This window comes from Pan troglodytes, chromosome 4 (assembly GCF_028858775.2).
Source record: "Pan troglodytes isolate AG18354 chromosome 4, NHGRI_mPanTro3-v2.0_pri, whole genome shotgun sequence".
Classification (NCBI taxonomy): Eukaryota; Metazoa; Chordata; class Mammalia; order Primates; family Hominidae; genus Pan; species Pan troglodytes.
The window spans coordinates 56879976-56896280 of NC_072402.2; the positions used below are offsets into that span (position 1 = coordinate 56879976).

General features: G+C 38.9%; 1 long non-coding RNA gene across 3 annotated transcripts in view; it reads right to left on the reverse strand.

Annotated features, from left to right (window-relative positions):
- The window catches only part of LOC129143966 (uncharacterized), a 228938-nt gene that overhangs the window by 127482 nt on the left and 85151 nt on the right, over positions 1-16305 (reverse strand). Inside the window, exon 3 of one of the 3 annotated variants that reach the window (XR_008547981.2) lies at positions 279-2540. The exons of the other annotated variants lie outside the window; for them this stretch is intronic. This is a non-coding gene — a long non-coding RNA (uncharacterized LOC129143966). Of the gene's footprint in view, positions 1-278; positions 2541-16305 lie in introns of those variants that run through there. 3 annotated transcript variants of the gene reach the window in all.

Here is a 16305-nt window from a genome sequence, read left to right on the forward strand (position 1 = left end):
TTATTTCAAAACCACTTTATGGTCAATGGCACTTCTGGGTTCTAGCTAAATTACAAAATCTGATATAAAAAGCATGGAAAATTTTCAAATCAACAGTAAGTTCGTTTTTCAGAATTGCATCAGTAGACACAGAAGTATTCACCCAATAAAAAGAAGAAGTTGCTAACTTGGCAGGCTGCAATTTGATTACAGAGGACTGGCCATCCTAAAAAGTTAAATAAAACTTTCTTCTGCTCTCAAGAAACCATTTATGCTTTGCAACAAAATGGTACTTTTTTTTTTTTTTTTTTGAGATGGAGTTTTGCTCTTGTTGCCCAGGCTAGAGTGCAGGGTGCAATCTTGTCTCACTGCAACCTCTGCCTCCTGGGTTCATGAGATTCTTCTGCCTCAGCCTCTTGAGTAGCTGAGATTACAGGCGCACACCAGGACACCCAGATAAATTTTGTATTTTTAGTAGAGACGGGATTTTATCATGTTGGCCAGGCTGGTCTTGAACTCCTAACCTCAGGTGATCCTCCCACCTCGGCCTCCCAAAGTGCTGGGATTATAGGTGTGAGTCACCACGCCCAGCCTGGAATGGTACTTTTAAGGAAATGACACCCTTCGCAATCTTTAATCCTATCTCTTTACACATCCTAATGGGCTGTAATTTTCTATTGTTCTGTGCTTCCTGTGAAGACATTACTCTAAGTGCCAATTATAAACAAATAAATCTTCAAAGTTTTAAAATATTTTTCACCCCTCATGAACATCCAGTATGTTCATTATTTCTGTACTTCCAGAGTTAGTAATGGATGAAGTGACAGTGAAATAGAGTTCTGGCGCTTCAAAGTTGTAATTACAATGCAGTTGTGATAGGCGAGGAGGGCGGGGAAGTGCTAGGAGAAGGGCAGGTCCCTGGTGAGGGCTCCACCCCCGGGCCTGTGCCCACGGACCTAGGTGAGGACAGGTACTCCTGCCTTGGAATCCAAATAAATGTTGCATTTCCCAAGACCACCCTGGCCCGCCATGCCCTATTCTGTGTCTACAAACCCCCGCAGAGACCTTAACAGGCCGACACACAAGTGGCTGGACATTGAGAGGACGTCTAGGGGAGCATACTGGTGGAAGAGCACACCGACAGACGCCAGCAGGCCATCCACCAGCAGAAAAACTCGAGTTTGGCTGGGGCAGTGGGAAGAGAGCCCAGGCCACGGAGCAGCCCGGCTCCAGGGTAAAACCATCTGCCTACCAGCTCCCCCATCTGCTGAGACCTACTTCCACTCAATAAAACCTTGCAATCACTCTCCAAGACCACTTGTGATCCGATTCTTCCGGTATACCAAGGCAAGAACCTGGGATACAGAAAGCCCTCTGTCCTTGCAACAAGGTATTGTCTAATTGCGCTGGTTAACACAAGCCGCCTATAGATGGCAAAACTAAAAGAGCACCCTGTAAGACACGCCCACTGGGGCTTCAGGAGCTATAAACATCCACCCCTAGACTCTGCCGTGGGGTCAGAGCCCCAGAGCCTGCCTGTCTGTATGCTCCCCTAGAGCAGCGGGGCACTGAAGAAGCGAGCCACTTCCCTTCTCACAAGTCCTGCGAGGGGGACAAGGGAACCTTTCCCATTTCTGTTGGAGGTGGTGGGTGAGTTGGAGAGAGCAGCAACTCTCTGCTAGCTTCTGAGAACTGCTGTTTCTTAAGCAGTTGAGATGTGCGTTTTCTGACCCCAGGTTTTCCACTGTAAAGCTAGTAAGCATGTTCAAACACTGCACCTTTTAGTTAACAAAATTCTCATTTCCAAACTACATGTTTTGAGTGACATTTTTGCACACACAACTTTTAACACTCACTGGAGACCACATAGGTGTATTGGCTGCTGATTACCTGAAGATATCACCCTCAGTAAACTGTGGCCGAAGCTGAGACAAGTTTATTGCTTACTGGAATAAGGAAGACCATTCCCTTGACAGTGTCTCAATAGCATCTGGGAGGGTGAGCAGGCAAAGACCTTCATGAGGTCTGGGGGTCTGATTTAAGGTGAGTCTTTCACTGGTGGAAGTATGGGGAGGGTACTTGGTTGGGATTGGGCAAAGGTCATGACAATGTTGTAAGACAGATGAAACAAGGTGAGATTTTGAATGGAGTCTTGAGTAGCAGTCAGTTGTATGGTGAGCCATTGAGACAGCTGGCATACTGAGAAGGGATAATGAGGCTAGCTGAGAGGTCTATTCAGAAAAAAAAAAAAAAAAGGGATTTTCCAGAAGTTCCAGAAATAAGGAATATTTCCTGAATAATTAAGAATAAAGTTATTCTTAATTTCATCTTCCTAGGCAAGAATTTCTTGGAATAATAAAGTCATATTATTAAAATGACAGTGAGCTCTGTGGTTGCAGCTGATTTTTGTTTTCATGAGAGTGACACACATATGATTTTGAAACTCTCTGCCTCCTGGTTTCACCATTGGCACCTTCTGCTTGGAGAGCATTATTTTGTTGATTCTTTTCTTTAGGCTGAGGCAATGATATCTCCAGGATTCTTCTCTTTAAATATGATTTCTATTGAGAGGGGTAGAAAAGTATATTGTTAAGATTGTGAAAAATTAATCAGAAATTATGAAATCATAACCCTTCAGGGTCCTGAAAAGAAGTATAGAGGTAGGATTTTCAACAAAGAAGGGATGGGGAGCCAGCTGCCTGACTGGATGGAGCTCCGGCATTGCCCCAGGAGCATGGGCTGCTGCTCTCAAGCATGCTGTAGGCTAAGATGCATGACAACTGACGTGGGTTAGAATATGGGTACCGGGAGATGAACTCAAAGGAAGAGGCCTCTGGGGACCTCACCTCTTTTTTCTCTAAGAAATACTTTGTGACTCCTTTTAAATTATTCTCTAAAGTCATCTCTCCTCTCCTTATAAAAGTATCTGGGGTTTCCCCACTAAAGGGTCTCATGTGAACTGTGAGCTCATGTACACACCAACTATTTTCACTGTAGTGGAATTTTGGAGTACAAACTACATGACATTAAGTTAATTAAATATCCACGCAAACCCATTTGGATAACTTAACTCAGCTTTACTTTTATTCTGTCTTTTCTACATTGTCATTGTTATTTTTCAACTTTACTTTCCTTCTAGTCAGAAGTCTTTTCTTAAATTCCTTGTTTCTTCTATATAGTACTTTCTTTTTTACATAAGATCCATTTTTTGTCTTCATTTTTCTCTTTCTTTAATTCCTCCAGTGATATATGTCACTGAAGGAATATATATATATGTTTAAGTGTGCATGTGTGTGTGTGTGTATATACATTTTCTAATATAGCCCTAGGTCACCTTCCTTAAATTCCAGATGGAACTCTTTTACAGCTACTGTTCTCCAGATTAAGTCCTTTGGCAAGCCTTTTCTCCCCATTCTGCTTCCAGCACAACTCTACTCACATTGATAAAGGCTCAAAGTGATACCCCCCAATCTCCTTCACCCCACACCTTCCTCTATCTCAACTGGGAATTCTCTTCCTTTTGAAAAGATGATTAAGAATCAGTCTCTCAAATTTTGCATTTCTCATTTTGTTCCCGTCTTTCTCATTCCCTTTTGAATTCAATATTCTCTCAAAGTTTTTATTCTCTTTTGATTTTTATAAATACCTTCTCACCTACCACAACCACTAACCCCATCCAGTAACAGCGACACATTTGGTTGCCAGAGCTTTCTTCTATTAGCATGTAAAAAAACAAAAACAAAAACAAAAACCACTTTAATTTGCACAGTAAATGTTCATCTCATCTTCCTAGGCAAGAATTTATTGGAATAGTAAAGTCATATTAATAAAGTGACAGTGACCTATGTGGTTACAGCTGATTTGGTTTTCATTAGAGTGACACATGTGATTTTGTAACCTCTCTGCCTCCCAATCTCTCTGCCTAGATGACTTTCCTAAAATTATTAATAACCTTAAAATATGTACCTGAGATACATATATATAAAATCATTTGTATTAAGACAAATAGTAGGTTAAGAAATGAAGTAAATAGAAATTTTATTCTTCTTGTTATTTTGCTTCATGAGAAATGTATCCCAAGAAGGAGAAATTAGGAGAAAGGTAAGAAGGGCCAGGCCATGAGAGGCCTTGGGGGACCATGTTAAGAGTGTAGGGATTTAACCTAAAGTCAATGGGAAGCCATTAAAATGTTTTTACTTGAGGAGTTGAGGATGACAATTTGTAATTGAAAAGCCATAGGGTTGCACATCAATTAGAAGAGGTCAAGAGTGAATGTAGGGAGGAAAACTAAAGGGCTATTCCAATAGTCAAAGTGAGAGAAAATGGTAGCTTGGTTTCCAGTGGTGGCTGGGAGGGTAGAAAGAAGCCAAAGATGAGAGATAATAAGCAGATGTTAAACAAATTGTATATCGAATGTGGAGGAGAGGGAGGTGTGAAGGTGGATTCATAGGTTTCTGACTTACAAAACACACAAATGGAAGGCAGCACCACTCACTAAGATAGGAAACACTAGAACTGCACTGTCCAATATGCTAGATACCAGCCACAAGTGGCTATTTTAGTTTAAATTTATGAAAATTAAATATAATTTATTATTCAGTTCTTCAGTAATATTAGTCTCATTCCAAATGCTAATTAGCCACACAGAGCTAGTAGCTACCAAAATGGCCAATGCAAATCTAGAGTATTTCCATTACTGCTGAAATTATTGAACAATGCTGTAATAGAAGAAAACTAGGTAACACTGATGGCCAAGAGCTGTCACTCTGGTTACTTACTATTTTAAGGTTCTTTTACTTATGATTATACCTAATGCCAAGAAACTCACATCTATGCCTTTCAGCTAAACACAACAACTCATTTTTGTATGCTGCTTTCCATAAGCCCTTTGCCCCAAATGCAGAGTAGGGTCATGCTCAATAATGTCACTCATATGGAACTTAGTCAGTACATATTATTTACAAGCAAGAGAAGTAAAGGTTTATTAAGTGGATTGTAGGTCCCCAAGGATGTTAAGCACTTTAGTTTGGGTTTTTTCAAGAGCACACCCCAAGAAAAGAATGTGGATGAAAATCATTTATTTTGGAGGTGATCCAGGAAGCACAAGAAGGGAGTAGGAAAGTAAGAGAGGAAATGGTAGAAAGTCAATGAAAGGCATTTTAATGAGTGGCTATTTCTATGAGCACCTGAGGTCTCTGTCTACTGGGGACTTTTGAGAGAATATGATGAACGCAGCTCAAAATTCTCCTTCCAACTGGTGAGAAAGCTGGGATGTTTATTCACCAACTCTGATTCCTTATTGATGAAGAGTCTGTTCCTGGGGTGTTAAATGCCCAACCCTACCAGCCTTCCTGATGTACTGCTGAGCCTACCTTTGGGCATAAGGAAGCCCTCAAACAGAAAGACAAAGGAAGTCATGGGCATAAATAGGAACTCTCTGCAAATGACTTTGGGTGGATGAGAAAGTGTGGAACAGGCACCAGTAGCCTCTGCTCTTCAATTTCATACTTTTCCAGAATGGAAAAGTATTCCATTAGCATTTGCATTAGTGGGCTGGTAACTATCTAAAGGCAGTCTCATCCCAGAATTACTGTAAGACAACAAAAAACACAGAGGAATTTTCCCAGAGTTTCCTCCAGCTAGAGGCAGATATGACAGGGATAATCGTTAATCCAGTTTCAGTTGTTTTGAAACATCCAAGTGGAGATACCATGCAGACCCTCAATATACAAGACTGGGGCTCAAATCAAAGATCTGTAAGTCATCTATGCATATGTATATTTGAAACCATGGATACGAATGATATTTTATTTTTTTCTTTTTGAGACAGAGACTCGCCCTGTCACTCAGGCTGGAGTGCAGTGGCATGATCACAGCTCACTGCAGCCTCCACCTCCAAGGCTTAGTTGATCATCCTGTCACAGCCTCAGAAGCCTCTCTTATAAGGGCATTAATCCCATTCATAAGGGCAGAGCCTTCATGACTTAATCACTTCCCAAAAGTCCTCATGTCTTATTAGCATCACCTTAAAGTTTAAGTTCCAACATATGAATTTCAGAGGGACACATACATGCAAATCATAGCAGCCTAAGGAGAAGAGAAGCAGCAGAAAGGAAGCTGCTATACAGAAAGTAAAACAACAAGGGCAGCTCTGGGTCAGTGCGGCCAGGGAAGAGAGTGTTTAAAGTTCTTCACAGACTTCAACCAACAGAAGAACATCACAGCAAAATTCGTACTACATGGCCCTTAAATATGGGCGATGAGTTAGCAGTAACTTACTCACTGTAACTGAAATCTCCTAAAGCATAAATTGAGGTCTGTGTAGTTTTCTCTGTTCACAGGCTAAAATGAAACACACGAAATTGAGCCCAAATTTTATATTGGGATGCTTATAATATTAATGCAAATTGGGAGTTGACAGAGTAATTGCAGAAAATTAGGGGTTTTGTTCCTAAAGAGAGCTAACAAATGGAAGTATCAAGTAATCCACCAGATCTGTGTACACAGTGTTCTCTGAATATTTTTCCACAAAACACTTTAAATATAACAATTTAAACTTCAATTTAAACTTTACTATCCTTTAGAAAATTTGATTAAAGTATAATGGAAGTAACAGTATGGTGGAGAAAATGATTATTTGAGATTCTTCCTCAAGTGTTTACAATAAAAAATAAATTAGATCAAGCATGAGTCAGATGAAACAAATTATAAACAATCAGCTAAATTAAATGAATACTAGGAAAGAATAACTCCTAGATGTAATAAAACCTGCAATCCTAGGCAGCCCACACACAGGAGGCAGCTTCTGAGAGATTTGCAAAGTCAATTAGAAACAAAAGCTTTCTGTATTTATAGAGTGGGTAGAATATACATCATGAGACCTTTAATAGAGTGTTCCAGTCAGTTACTTCTAAGATATCTCTCTGCTGTGTGGCACTGAGTGAAGATACTTCTTGTGGCCCTCATTGAAATAAGTGTGTGTTTGTGTATGTGTATGTGCATGTGTGTGTGTATGTAAGAAAGGAGGAGAAAGAGTGACAGAGAAAGAGAGAAAAAAACAAGAGAAATCAATGTACTAAGTAACACGAACAGGTACACCAACCACATCTTTTCTACTCGGCACTAAGATATGGGAGATAGTTAGAGGTAAATAATGCAGTTTCTTCAGAGTTTTAATAATGTCAGATTTTAGACAACAAATGAATGAAACACATCAAAGAAGGAAAAACAGAAACAAAAAACACACAAATACACTGCAAATGACAGCACATGATGCCTTTGTTCATAGAAAGCTGGAAGTAGTTGATAGAACACTAATACAGAGTCCAGAGTAAGGTGGTGAAGTTTAGAATAGCTTCTCACGCTCTAATGTACATATGAATCTCCTAGAGATCTCAAAAAATGCAGATTCTAATCCAGTGGGTGTAGAGTGGGCCCTGAGATTGTGATGTCTAATAAGCCCAGGTATTGCCAATGCTGCTGGTTTTTGAACCACATTTTGAGTAGCAAGGTTGGCACAAGAGCTAGAAGTGGAAGTTTGCTACCAATCAGGGTGAAAGTCTACAGTAGCTGTCTGAGTTATAAACTAGAAGACTCAAGGCCAACATAGCAGGATGAGAATAAGGAAGAATAAGAATAAGCCACCACATGCAGATGGCTAGGGACAGGATGGTGTGTCCAAGCACAAGCAGAAGGGTTGTCATAGAGAACATCTCCTCATAGGTGTGTGGAGGGATCTTGAGTAGCAGCCTAGAACATGAGGCACCTTTAAGAGCTCAATTTTATACACAGTAGAGATGTAATGTGGACCTGAAAGGCTGGATGGAGGCAGGACAAGCAGAGTGCAGTTATCCCTTACATAGATAATAACTGAGGCTATTGAGGATCTAGAACATTTAGACTCAAACAAACTCACTCATCTTTGGAACATGGTCTGCTTGGGATAAATGTAGACTTACAGAAGTAAGTAAAGGCTGCCCTGCTTACTGGAATGGACCCAGTGCATTCTACCAGTGGACACTCACAGTAACAAAATAAAGGAAATAGGTACCTTGCTTATTTATCAGCAGAAGATGTCCCTTGCCCGTGGTTAGAGGCTCTTTGTAATATTGACATTTTAATCCTCTTTTTATTCTGCTAAATCTGTGTTTTTAAACAGTTTTTCTTATTGCTATGAAAAAGTACAGTGCCTTTTAAAAATGATTTTGTATTTTTGGTCTCCCACCACCAGAATGGCAGCCTATAGTAAGACGACTGTTTCACCACTGTAGCATCAGCAACTAGATTGCCTGGTGGATAATTAGAGCTCCATAAACACTAGAAGTAAACAAATGAAGAAAGAGAGTGCTTCCTCCCTTACCCCCCACTTACCACCAGGACACACCAAGGCCTCCAGTGTGTTTCCTCATGATAGTGCATCTCCCAGCAGAAGCCCTCAACACCTTTTCTCTCCCCACTCTTTCCACCTCCTCTTCTCCATCCCACTCTGAAGAAGCACAGTACTGGTAACTATGAGAGAAATATGTGAGTGTATTCCCCTCTTCCTTGTTTCCAATATCATTTGTGCCCCTTCACAAAACAGTTGAGGAATTGAGTTTGATTTTATAGTTAATATATACATTTAATGTACTACTTCTTTTTTACCTTGAAAAACATAGTAAATTTTATGTGCATCATACTTGCGTCTAGGGTCTCTTTGAATTGAAAAAATATGATACAAACAGATAGTTTGATGTTAAGTAAATGTTTTGCCACCCATGGGAAACAATGTCAGGTGCTGGCCATTTGGAGTTTTTTTATGTGAAGGACCAGAGAAGCCAAGTTCCCAAGGCTCTGGTGCTGTGCTATCTCTTCCCTCTGGACTCTGTCCTAGGCAGCTGAAGTGCTAACATGGACCCCTGTGCTGCAATGAGAGGGCTTCGCCTGGAGAGCAGAGATCAGCTCTGTTCTAGGAATCCTGGTTTATTTTTTTCTCCTTTCCTTTGGCTTATCTTTCCTTGCACTGGAATGCTAGGAAAGGAAGAACTTTGATACTAGCTTTGAGGTAACCAATATGCTCAGCTTGACTGATCTACGAAAAATGAGACTTTTATGTGGTCCAGTCCTTCTCACCAAGAGGCTAGACTAAGATTTGAGGCAAAAGCCTTATAGTAATAGCACACATTTCCTTTGCCTTCTCCTCTATGCAGGTACTTTAGGAACTTCACTAAGAAGGGGAGAAATTTTGACAGAAGAAGATTAAACTGTTTGAAGGTTAGGTCCTGTTTCTTTTTTAATCTGAAGAGCAGAGAAATTATAAGATAGTCACAAAGTCTGAAAACATAAACAAATGTAGCTAACAAGTAGTTTATTGCTATTACATTATTTTAGATGACATGATCAATAACATGTTTTCAGACTTTATAGCCACACCCTGTCCTTATAATAAGGCCTTCTGATGTTCTCACTTATAAGTGGGAGCTAAACACTGCATACTTGTGGATATAACGATGGCAATAATAGCCACTAGGAACTATTAGAGGGGGGAAGGAGGGAGGGGTAATAGGGTTGAAATCTAACCATTGCGCACTATGCTCACAACCTGGGTGATGGTATCAATCAAACCCAAAACCTCAGCATCACACAATATACCCATGTAACAAATGTGCACACGTACCCTCTGAATTTAAATTAAAAGTGGAAATTATAATTTTTTAAAATGCCTTCTGCATAATCGGCTTCTTTAAGACCCATTAGGTCAGAGGCATCAAATGCATAGGTTACTATTTGCTATGGTCCAAATGTTTGTGTGTATCCTAAACTCATATGTTTAAATATTAACCCCCAATGTGATAATTTTAGGCGACAGGACCTTTGTAAGGTGACTGGGTCATGACAGCAGAGTCCTCATGAATGGAATTAGTGCCCTTAAAAAAGAAGCCTGAAGGAGGTAGCACCTTCTGTCATAGGAGGAGACAAAAAGAAGATGCCGCCTGTGAACAAGAATCTAACCGAATCTGTTAGCACCTTGATCTTGGACTTTCCTGCCTCCAGAACTGTAAGAAATAAATTTCCATTGTTTATAAGACACTCAACTTATGGTATTTTGTTATAACAGCCGAAACAGAGTAAGACATTGCAGCTTGAGCCAACTAAGACACTATTTAACACCCCTTTGACAAACGTTTCACTTGTCCAATCTTTGCTTCACATCCCTGCACATGTTCTAAACAATGACATTAAATAAAAATGCTACTGAGGTACAAGCTTTAAATTCTGAAATAACATTGAACATAGTAAATGATTTTATTGCTATTCGGTTATCTTGAAACCCTAAAATGTAACAACTACAAGATTTTGCGGAGATAGGGTTGCCAAATAAAACATAGGACACTTGGGTAATTTTGAATTTCAGATAAGCAAATACTTTTTTAGTGTAAGTATGTGCCAGGTAATACATTTTTAAATAATACCATTGGTCACTGTAGTGAGGGCAAGAAAATATGGTGAATCATATCCTGGCTTTTAAAGGCATCCACTCAGAAATGACACCCATCAATTACACTGACATTTCATTGCCAAAACAAGTCAAATGGCCATGGCCAACCTCAAAAAAGTAGATAATTGTGATCCTAACTGGAAGGAAAGAAACTGGAATATATAGGTAGAGAGCCCTAATGGCAACCACACACACACAACATTTTAATTCACATTTTATAAGAATAATTACAAATTAAAAGATGAGCATCAATCAAACACATTAGAATGGTTGCTTATGGGAGTAAGGAGGAAGGAAATGAAAGTGGAAATTAGGCTAAAAGTGAAGGAATAAACAAACAAGAAATAAGAGAAGGTATTATTACTGTCAGTGTACAGGTAGGTATACTGGGAATCAAGTTTTTAATGTGTCATCATGACCCCAACCAATACTTAAACAAGAGCTCAAACTTAAGTATTCTGACTCCACATCCCATTCTCTGTCCCCTAAATTTCCAGGTCTCAGGGTTACACGCTATGATGGATAAATATAATTGTTTTACATTGATAATAGCTTCCTATCCACATGATAATTTGAATGGGATGTGTCGAGATCCCACATACCTAAGATAAAGCTTATCTTATTTCTTTTTGATAAGCAGCATTAATAACATTGTGGAAAAAGCAAGAAGTTAGGAGTCAAATGAACCTGCATTCAAATCCTGGCCTTGTCAAGTAACAGTTTTATGACTTTTGACATGCGATGTTAATCCCTGTAAGTATCAATGTCCTCCTTTGCAAACCTTTGTAAATCCAGGATAATAATGCCTAACTTAAAGGTGCCACATAAAGATTAAATAAGAAAAGGACACATCACAGAGTCTGGCATTTAAATATTTTAAACTTTAACTATGGCTTTTTATTGCCCCAAAGTTTATAATTTACACTGAGCTGATAATCTGTGTTCTTCTGCTTTAGCCTATTTGTGATTCATTTGGTATTTCCTCTATGTCTGTCACACTATTACTAGTAAAAGCTTACTTTAGCTAGTTACTTCGTTACCTAGGATGTTCACTGCAAATGTAATGAGCAAAAGTGAAAATCAGTCACTGGGGCCTTCAGCTTGATATTTAAGCTTCATAGCACCACTGTAAAGACTGTAGTAAGTAAAACGCCCTGTGATGTTTCTTAAAGTTGAGGCAAAAGCCAAATGATAGGTGAATAATTTCTTAAGCTACTAAGCTTTCATTTAATTTGTCCATAGGAATCCCACCCAATTCATTCATCCAGCATAATGAATAAAGGTTTCTTCTTCCTGTTTGCATGAATGTGACCCAGTGACCATCAATATATTTTAAAGGATCAAAGAAAGCTTTAAAGAAAGAAACAGTCCTTAAAAATGATTATTTCCTGTTTTTCATTATCATTTTACTGCTTATTTAAGCATCTCCAAATGACATATGATTACATTTTATATGATTTTGAAATTTGAGCTAATGTAAATGGTGTCATATTATGTATATTCTGTGACTTGTTTTATTTATTTGACAGTGTGTTTCTGAGAGTCAGTCATGTGGGTGTATGAAGTGACCATTTATTCTATTTTGCCACTCTATGGTTTTCCATTTATAAGTACACCAGGACTCATCTTCCATGCTCCACCTGCAGAGTACTGAGTGCCCTTGAGTAGGAGGAAGGCCACGCAATGAAGCAGAGGCCCAGAGGGAGGGAGATGGGCTATGCAGGACACATTTGCTGTGTCTAAGCTGACGTGATGATCATTTTGTTATTACTTATACTGTGTCTAGTCTTCTGTATTTATAAAATACAGAAGAAATATTTTATAATTTCAAAATCAGGGGAAGGATAGAATGTTGCTCTTTGTTATGTGACCCAAAATACATGGCCCTTTCATCAAGGAAAAAGCTTCACTTTACATTGGCATTAATGACACTGGAATTTGGGTTTGTTTTCTTTATTTTTTTCCTTTTAAAAAGTGACCCAAGGTACAGGGAATTAGTTCCTTTTGACTTCTTATGTCATCCCAACCAAATGTGAGACTTAACGTGTGAAAGTCACCTGAAGCACGTGGCATCTAAAAACTATTGGTTTTTTAAAATATATGTTTTAATAGATAAATAATTGTATATATTCATGGGGTATAGTGAGATGTTTTGATATATGTACATGTTATTCATCAATGAGTATCATTGATATAAAAGTAGGTGCCCAATAAAGACTGGAATATAGTAGACATACAAAACATTGGTAAAGCACTCTCACAGACAAAAAGCTGCATATCAAAATGGGAAGCCATGTATCAGAATAACAGGAGAGAAATGGTTGATATAGGCAGACACATAGGGGAAAATATTTATTCATTCAATCAATCATTAAATATAAATCAAGCATGTACTATGTGCCAAAACCTGAGCTAGATGCTGAGGTCACAAAGGTAAATTTGACCCAGGCTCTGCCCTCAATCAGTTTATAATCTAATGCTTACGCTACTACAGTACTTTGCAAATATTTCCACTACAGAAGTCATTGCATCATATTGAATAGGCTGTTTGTCTTGAAACAGTTGCATCTTCAGGGTAGGGCATGCATCTTACTGCTCAATGTCTAGGGTGACTGGTGCAGATAAGGTCTCAGTAAATGTGTATTGAGTGAATCACAAATGAATACTGGATTGCCCCAGAAATCTATAACTTATGGTTGCCTTCTATAGTTTTTCTTTCTTGTAAGATCCCTTAATTTTAGATTTTGCCTTCAGAACCTAAAAATCTTCAAGGCAAAGTTCTCACCCTCAAATCTCATATCCCCAATGCGCTACTCTGGCCCTACACACACATGCATGCACACACACACACACACACACACATAACCACAGGGAAAAAATTTTTTAATTGCAATAATGACCATTTAGAGCCATTAATGAAAAACTGGAGTTTAACAATGGAATCTCGGAAAACATCCTGGGGAATTATTTGCTTCACTGTCTCACTCTAAAAGACAGCCTACTGGCCCAGCATTCTTGAACACAGAAACCTGAGAGCTCTAACAGAGACTCTGCGTCTTTACTCACTGCACAAATTGACTTGGATAGTGCAACAGACAGATGACCTTTGTACAGTTGAGAAGATCAAAAAATTAGCAAGAAGGGCAGCAGCCTAGAGAAAGCAAAGCAAGGAGAAGGATTTTGAGACCCAGGCTAGAATGTAGCACTGTTGAACAAAAGACAATAAAAAGGTTGGAAAATTGAGTGTGCCGCCTTGTCAAATAATATGACAAATGAGAAAGGAGAAAACAAAGCCTAGGATTCTAATGGTTTAGGATCTCATGGAATACAGAGAAGGTTGACTGATGGGAGTAGAACAGGGAAAAATTTTTGGGGCAAGAGAGAAGCACCTCTGTATTTACAGATTTTCTCTTGGCTGTTTGTATCCTGATTTATTCACCTTCATCAGCCCTTCCCGTGGGGTCAGCATTGAGCTGTAGGACTGATAAATATGACCTGGATATAAAGATCAGCTGTTTACTATTACTCTTTAGAAGATTTGGTCATCTGAAAATTCCAAGCAATCTAAGAATTTCTGTAGTCAGCAGTCAAAGAGCTTAATTAACTGCCCTAATTTCTAGTTTCCAATCCCTGTTGGTCAAAACCCCAGACCTCAGTCTCTGGCCTTCAGTAATAAATTTCTGATATATCAAGATTTTATTTAGATTAATCTTTTTCATTTTAAGTTGATGTCAGTGAATTTGGATATAAGTATTAAGGAACATAATTTAGCATAAATACCCCTGAACTATCAGTAAATGGTTCATCATGTCTCTGTTTATAGGAATGTTTCCAATCCAACTGCTTTATTGACTCTGGGAACAGAAACTGTTTCTTCTACTCTCTTATATATCTGTACATGTCTTTAAGTCTGGCTGAGAGAAGAGTTGGTGCCTAGTAAACATGTTCTGATTTACATTAAAAGAACAGATCCTACTTTTCTCATTAGGTCATCAGAAGATATGTTAAAGCATTGCTTACTCTAGGTATAAGAGGTACAAGAGGTAACTTTAAAACTGATGTTTCTCCTTGTTTAACCCAAGAAAGACTTATCAGACTGTAACTAGTGCAAGTCATGTAGAGAAGCTTTGCCCTGAGCTGGTACACTGCCTCTTAATGGTTTCCAAATAGCCACATCCACAGGACCCCCAAAATAGATCACTGAATCAAACTCGTAGGAGTTGTTATGTAGAATGAACAAATGCATGTTCAAGCAGAGGCTTGGTTTTCTCTCCTTTTCTACTTCTGAATGTGATCTGAATACAGTTCTTAAGTCTAACTTCCTCAGAAGCTTTTTCTATTAGTCAAATTATTTGTTTTTTCTTTATTTATCAAGTACATATTAACTGAACTCCTCAAACATGCCAGGCCCTGAGAAAAGATGTTACAGTTGCTTTCATCCTCAAAATGGAGTTAGAAAAAAAAATGACTTAGGCTATTTCAAAGCATCACGATTAGGATTATGTTAGAAGAAAGCAGAAAGCACCACGCATGCACTTGCAGGGCACCAGCTGGTAGGGAGGTGGTGGACGGCATCCAGGAAGGCTGTTGCAAGTCCCTGTCACTGTCACTTTGCACTGCCACTAGCCTTTTAGAAATTATTTTGATACTTCATCTGGTTTTGGAAGTAAGTGCTAAAATCTGTTTGGGAATTCATAGCTGAAAGCAGTTGGCAACAGGGCTTTGGAACAAGGCCGGGAAATCACAGCACATCTCTCCTCTTCCTTTGTCAATAGGCTACACAAAGGAGCACTTACAAAACAGTCCTATAAATCACATGTTCTTATGTCTCTAATTGATAATTCATGTGGAATCCAATTGCAGTCAAGTTTGATTCCTTTGTTCTCTTACCTGCAAACATATATCAAAGGATTAATGGCCTTAAAATGGATCTAGGTGCAAAAAAGGCCTGGAAAAATATCTTTGTCTCTCCCTAAATCCCTTCCCTTACTATCTTAAGGGGGCCCCTTTCTTCCTCTTTCTTCTCATGAACAGATAAATGTCCCTGTGAGATTCGAATTTCCTTTGCCTAGTGAATTACAAAGGGATGAACCTTGAAATGAAGATGTGTCATAGATCACCTGAGCTATGGCATTAAAGAGAAAAGTCAACTTTTAAAAGGAATGAGTGGGATTAAAAAAAGAAAGAAGAAAGGAATTACAGTGTTTCAGGCAGACATCACATACTTCTCAGGAAAATAGGCATGGAGTTAGTAATCAAAGCTTGAATTTTAACTTTTAAGAGTCTTTTTTGACATAGTGTCTCCCATTCAATCTCAAATAGCTCTAATTAACCGAATGTCGATACTAAAATTTGACTAAATATACCTTGGTCTCCACATCTCTAGACAGCATTCCTGAGAACCACCTACAATTTGAATGGAGTCAAGGAGAGAGAGATACTATGAGAGAACACAATAGGAGTGCTTTTTTAAAACATCATCACAAGATGAAAATCAGCCAGGCCTAAAAGAACAATTTTAATATTCCCACTGCCAGGAGAAGAGTTGGTCACTATTTGGCTATTGGGAAAAAAATCCCTAATTCCAAAGGGCTGACTGTAGAGTCTGACCAAGGCTGACCTCTGATTCATCCACCAAACACACAAACCATGAAAAGAAAAACAAGTTTCCATCTTCTGTTACAGAAAAGGGCTCCGGATCCAGACCCCAAGAGAGGGTTCTTGGATCTTGTGCAAGAAAGAGTTTAGGGCGAGTCCATACAGTAAAGTGAGAGCAAATTTATTAAGAAAGTAAAGGAATAAAAGAATGGCTACTCCATAGACAGAGCAGCCCTGAGGGCTGCTGGTTG